Source organism: Melanaphis sacchari, unplaced genomic scaffold (assembly GCF_002803265.2).
Source record: "Melanaphis sacchari strain LSU unplaced genomic scaffold, SCAv2.0 Contig7_pilon_pilon, whole genome shotgun sequence".
Lineage (NCBI taxonomy): Eukaryota > Metazoa > Arthropoda > Insecta > Hemiptera > Aphididae > Melanaphis > Melanaphis sacchari.
The window spans coordinates 5,064,973-5,072,065 of record NW_020271560.1 but is presented as its reverse complement, the minus strand read 5'-3'; positions in this window follow the sequence as shown (position 1 = coordinate 5,072,065).

Sequence of the window (7,093 nt, the reverse complement as noted above, 5' to 3'; positions counted from 1 at the left end):
ACACTCGTTATAGAGAGGTTGTTTCCTAAATTAAGTTATTAATAACGCGAAGATATTTAGATACCGGAGATTTATTTTTCTCTTTAATGTACCTCTTTAAAGTTTCTTAGTAATTTATAGATTTCATTAACTTTTAAAGGATTTTAATTTTTAGTTAACGATTTTTATTTTTTAATAAAATCTTATCTTTGATTGTTTTTAAAACAAACGACTAATTTGCCTTAATCATGTTTTGTATTCATTTGGAAGACACTAGTAATTTAATCCACCGTTGCCGTCTGTGTCACAGATAAATTGTGTTAAACAGAAGAGGAGGACGGCAGCGGTGATAGTAGCGAGTTTTACACAGACGACCACGATGTGATTGTCGTTGGCCATGAAGTGGTCAGGTGCTATTATACAACACTCTAAAACAACTAGGAAAACGTTTAGAAATTATAAATAGAATACGCTCAATACTCTAGTAAACGGAGACGACTCGCAAACTGTGGTCACAGGCCGACCACAGTTAATGAGATTTTCAAAGCAACGAGTGCTAGTGGCAATATTGGGGATGGCCACAGCGACGACCAACCCGTGCTCGTCCATTCAATTTAATCCGTTCAATGGAAAGAACGCGAGAAGATTGCCACTCGTTTTCGATGTACTGTTGAAGAGTAGTGTCTGAAGCATCACTTACAATAGCCAGTTGAGTGTTGTCAAAGGGATGTGCAAGAAGTGAGGCTGCTATGAGCTTTTCCTAGCACGCTTCAAAAGCTGAAACGATTTCTGGTGTCCAACTGACAGGTAATTTCCCTTTTATATTGGATATCAGAAGATTACTTAAAGGAGCCTGTATTTCTGAAGCTCGAGATATAAAACAGCGGTAGAAGTTTATCATAGTTAAAAACTGTCGCAGTCCTTTCGCTGACGTCGGTCTCTGGTAGCTCAAAATATCGGCAACTCTTCTGGTAAGGGCCGTGTGCCTGCGGTAGAAATCAAGTATCCCTAAAACTTAGCTTCTGGTTGTCCCAGAACGCACTTTTTTGGATTGAGCACCTGAGGGTATTCACGCAGTCGCTCAAAAATTATCTGTAAATGCTTGACATGCTTTTATTCGGAAACAGATGCCACCAGTATGTCATCGATATAACTAAAACAAAAATCCAGTCCCCGAAGTACTTCGTCGATAAAACGTTAAAACGATTGTGCTGCATTTCAAAGCCTTGAAGGACATATAAAGAAACTTGTATAATCCGAATGGCGTAATAATTGCGGTTTTAGGTATGTCTTCTTTTGTTTCTGGAATTTGGTTATACGTTCGCACCAAGTCGATTGTTTAAAAGATCGTTTTACCGCGTAGGAAGTGTGCAAAGTCCAAAATGTAAACCTTTTTTTTATGATTTTACGAATTTAAAAAAAAAAATCATAAAAAATATTGTGATGTTATTACTATTATCACTATTATAATTATTACTATTATCACTATTATCCTTATTACTATTATCACTATTATTATTATTACTATTATTATTATCACTCATGTTAGAGGTTATGTTGTTTTGTAGTTGTTGGTGGTGTGGGCAAACGTGGGATACACATCGTTCCGAATGTTTTTTTGCATTTTATGAATGTTTTTTTTAAAGTTATTTTTGAAAGTAATAAATGTTGTAACTTGTAAGTGGAAGTCGGATTTATTTCTTACAATATATAAAAAGGCTTGTAATTAGGAAAACTGGATTTGCAATTAATTTTCAATTGTTTGGTGGTGTTTTTAAATCAATCCGACAAAGTGGGGGGACTAACTTCATGTACATATTATTTTTATAATAAATTTGTACATAAAAAAAATAAACGACAAAAAATATATGTAACACAGTATCCATACATAATTACAGAGCTAACTGACTCGATCAACTGTCTGCTGTCTTTCCGGGTATATTTTTGCTACAGAACATTCTCGAACGTTCTCTACACGTTCTTCTCGAGAATGTTCGATAACATACTATAAATTACTGGTGTCGCCACAAGATTACAAAAGATGCTCCATCTATAAGGATCTACAATGAAGAAAAAATCCAAAATTAAGTAACCACTTATCTAATAATTTTAGTTCGAAAAATGCTTATGTATACCCACACAAAATAGAATTCGTTTAAACTTGGTATTACTCGGAACACGAATAATTGAACAAATAAATATAGAACGAATGTTATGTCAATTAGGCGTTCCGAGCAGTTCAGAAGGTTTATTTACTTTTATGATTATATTTCTGCCTATCATTAACACCATAAATTACATGATATTATATGATAGTCTTCACAAAATAGCAGTCATTGAACATTTAAATAAGCAATTTTCAAAAGTTCCTGTTGAAAAAGATCAATTTATAGATAGAAAAACTATGTGCTACAAAAGTACATCGTTTTTTTAAACAATATCTACCATTAAGACTACACAAATGGTTTTATATTTTTTGTACTCTGCGATTCTTTTGAATATTTCTTATAAATTACCGTAATACACTAATACTTAAATTTATTATTATTTTTATATAATCATAATAACATAATAATATAATTAAAACTATACTATTTAATTATTTTTAATTTCGTTATCTATTATTTCTATCATTTGATATCTGATGTCATGCCTGTTACTTGGGACAAAACAACTATTTCTAGAATAAATTCCCATTTGATAATGATTATATTGTTTTGGTTATTATTATTATTAAATGGTCAATTATAAAATAAGTATTGATTTATCAGAATCTACATATTAATATCACGTTACATGTTATGAACTTATGACGTTATGTACATAATATGTGTTATATTTTTAGGTTTTATTATTTTTGTAGAAACTCCCCTTCCCATTTCGCAATATTATAAAATATTTTTGAGAATTTTAAACAATAATGAATAATTTCAAAAATGATTTTTAAAAGAGATGTTAAAATTAAATTTTTCCTTAAACACTTAAAAATTCATTGAGATCCGGTAGTTACCTAAAGGTACAGTATTTTCAGTAATTATCGAAAATACCGTATAACCAGTATCAAAATTGAAATACCGCCAGCCATAGGGCCTAGACTAAGCTACAGGTATATTAGTAAGCAAACGTTTAAAACACTCTTTGTCAATATTTTGACAAAACATTTGTATTACATTTATTCATAAGGTTAGAGGTTTAAGATTTTTAAATAAATCGTTAGTAACAGAAAAAGTTAGTAAAAGTGAAAAATTAAGTATTTTAAAACATTTGTGATTTTTGTTTAACTATATATAAATAAAAAAAATGTTCATAAAAATTGTTTGTATTATTATTTTGTAGTTTATTGTATTTTGATAAAAATATGAATTCTTAAAAAAACCTAGCGGATTGTTTGAATATAAATTATTTGAAATTTGAACGAACAAACAATATTACACAATACAAAAAAAAGAATTTCCTAGTACGTGGCAGCACGTTTAATTTCTCAACATGACCGACCGTTTTTTGATAATCATCAAGATTCCTTTCTGTGTATTCTGTGATTTAACATTAAACACTTACGCACATCGCCATATCAACCGCAAGCGAACGACATGATCGAACGTTTACACCGAACGCTGACGTCAGCCATGTTTTTCTACGCATCGATACAGTTAAGCCACGGCCACCTCTTCAACCACCCCATCGCTGTAGATCAATAACCGGCAAAAATGGGTTTCCGACGTTTCCGTCGACAGACTTAAATCAGCGTTCGTGTTTTGCGAAGACCCGCTGACCGATCACTCCAACCTCCATACGCCGCTAACATCGTGAACGCCGACCCAAAATAGAGGCTAGTTCGTTGTTTGTTTCCCGATTGGCGTTGAAGGAGTAACGTGACGACCTGGTCGCACGATACCACTCGTGGTGCCTTATTACCTTAACTCGGACGTAACCATGTTCCAATATTTTTTTAACGGTATAGTTAATTTGTCTATAGTCGGATGAATGAAAAGTGGGCGCTAGCAAACATGACGGCAACGATTTTTCTCTCTCGAAAAACAGGGGTCCTCAATCTGAAACGAGATCGGTATAAAACCTTCGTACCGTGTAAATACGATAATTATTACAGTTCAAAATACGCTTGCTTTTTTTAATCTTTAATCATTTCGTAGAAATTCGCCACCGGGAGCGTTCACATCAGCGGCCACTCAACCGTCATCGTCAGCTGTCGTCCGTGTAAATTATTTTACGTATCTCGTCGTGTTTTTTTTTATTGTACCAAGTACTTAAAATAAATGTTTTTCGCTCATTGGCCGACGCCGCTGCTTGGCAGAGTAGAGTAGCTGGCAGCTGCCGATTGATCCGCGTTTTTTTTTCACGACGTCCGTTGCCATGGCAACACACACGCACGCCCATTTGACCGCGTTATTATTAAAACGAACACTCGTTCTCTTAATGTCACAAATATTTTTCAACCAATATCATATAAAATACGTACTTATATATTATGTTACGGGAAATGTGAAATTGTGAGCTACGAATTTTTTTGTTTCAACAAACTAATATTATTTTTATTTTAAATTAAATTTTATTATTACCTATTTTTGTAGTATTGATTTTTTTTTAATAAAACAATGATTATTAATCATAATATAACGAATATTTTGACGGTATAACAAAATAAATTAACAAATATTATTATTTTATTTTCATAGATGATAATTTCATTACTACCCACTTATCTATTTGCACAAGATTTAGAAACACGACACTTGGAATTGCATAGTCTGTCTGCTTTTTTACATTTGCATTTATTCGTTTTGCTACCCTGAGTACAAGTACACAGATCATGTCCCTGTCCTCCCAAATTAGAAAAGGACTGGGCTGTTTCTCGTAATGAAATAGAATTAGCCAGCAGAATGTAAAGCGGTTTAGCGAATGGCTTCAGTATAGGTACACGACTTGTAGGTGTTCAACTCGATAGGGATGAAAAAACAGATGTAACCAGATCGTCACCGACGATTTTGCAGATGTTTTATCGTCGACTTGCAGGTGTTCAAATCTGTAGGGATAAAACATCTGCAAAATCGTCGGTGACGATCTGGTTACATCTGTTTCTGTTATAATATCCCTACCGAGTTGAACACCTGCAAGTCGTGTACGTGTACCTATTATTGTCTATACTGAAGCCACTTACAAAATCGCTATAAAAATAAACGCTATGTAAAATTCTATGTTTCTTATTTCGAACAGATTATATTTGGAAACGAATCTCATTGATATTTTAACCTCCAAAAAATTTGTAGTGTAATGTAATATGATTACCAAAACGAAATTAATTTCCTCAACCCGGCTTTTAAGGAAATTTGGTTTTAGATTTCTAAACGAAACACGAATATAATTATTTATATTTTTAAAGAATCTATCAATTTTTTCCCAGTGGTATTACCCGACTAACTTAATTATTGATAATATTTTCGTTGTACTTAAAAACCATTTCTTTATAATTTATAATTATTTTTTTCTAATATTTACATTTTAAAATATAAATATTCTTAATTACAAAATCAAGTTCAAATTCAAAAAGAATAAAGTAGGTAGGTACCTACTGTAGTCTGTAGTACATCTTAAGTTGGTTTGCTGCATAATAGCCAATATGTTTTTAAGACTTAAGATTGTTAAGTGTATATTGTCATTGAATAAGTCACTGTAACGTAAACATGTTGGATTTGAGTTTAGTGAAGAATCGTTGCATAACATGAAAAATTCTAAGTTTGTTCTATGCTATACCAATTATATTTTATGATGAAGGTATTTATATTGTTATTGTAGCAATATATTTTACTATTTAATTATCATGATTGTTAATACTTATACAATTATATCATGTATTATTGTAGATTTTTAAGTTATATTGATTTACCATAAACGGTTTGATAGCCGATAGGTCCATGATACAAATGGCCAATATCGTTTTAAATGAATCTAAATGTAATAAAAATTTCATTGTGATTTGTGAATACCTATAAAATATTATGTATGCCATCAGTTTAGTATTCTACCCATGAATAATATTTTAGAATTACAACAAAAATTAAATACATTTTTAACCATAAAATTATTTTGCTAACATTCATGATTTTAATGAATTTAGTAAAAATTACATTAAATGCTTACAAAAAAGTTGTGCTTATGTAATAATTTTTATAAAACAAAGCAAGGATAGAATCTTTTCAGCAATTTACTTATTAGTATATTAAATTATTTTTTTTATCTGTCAGGATTGTAAGTAAATTACCTAGAAAATAGACAATTTGGTTATACCTATTAAATTTGAGTAGTGGTTATTTATGTCATCAACTATATTTAATGATTTTAATGTAAAACTTATTGTATTTTCTCCAACTATCTTTTGATTGACATAAAGTTAATATTTAAGTTTGTTTATTTATTTAATAAAATGTATTATTACTAAAATTAATAATTACCAAACATTGTAATGTAATTTGTGTTTTATTTATACTCATGCTCATTACATTGAGGAATGCAAGTATTGAAGTACTTGAATATTTTTCTAATGTTAAATGGTTGATAAAAGTTACAGATTATTATGAAGTTTTATAATAGGTACATAAAACTCTAGTTAAAAATATAATGCATATTTTATCAAGTTTATGATCTTGCATATTTAAAGATTTTATACAAATCATTAACACAATTTTTTTTTAGAGATTTAGTTCCAAGCAAGAATAACAATAAAAATTAAACATTTGTCAAATTGATTAATTAAGTGTTGACAATATATAACATAATAGCATTTGAAAACGAAAAGAACTAGAGGGTAGTAGTTATGTATTTTATAATTCCTACCTAAATCTAGATCATGGAGTAACATTAGGACTTTAATGTTTAACATTTCACATTTTCAAAACAAAACATCAAGTTTGAAATCTTTAAAAATATGTTATTATGCATGTTAATAATAATGTATAACAATGATAAGATTTAAGTCTGTTTCAGAATCCAAAAAACGATAAGCTAAAATAAAATCAAAAAACAAATTTTCATTTAGTCAATGGCATAATATGCAAAGTCAATTATATTTGTTTACACCATTGAATTTAATTTTGATAGA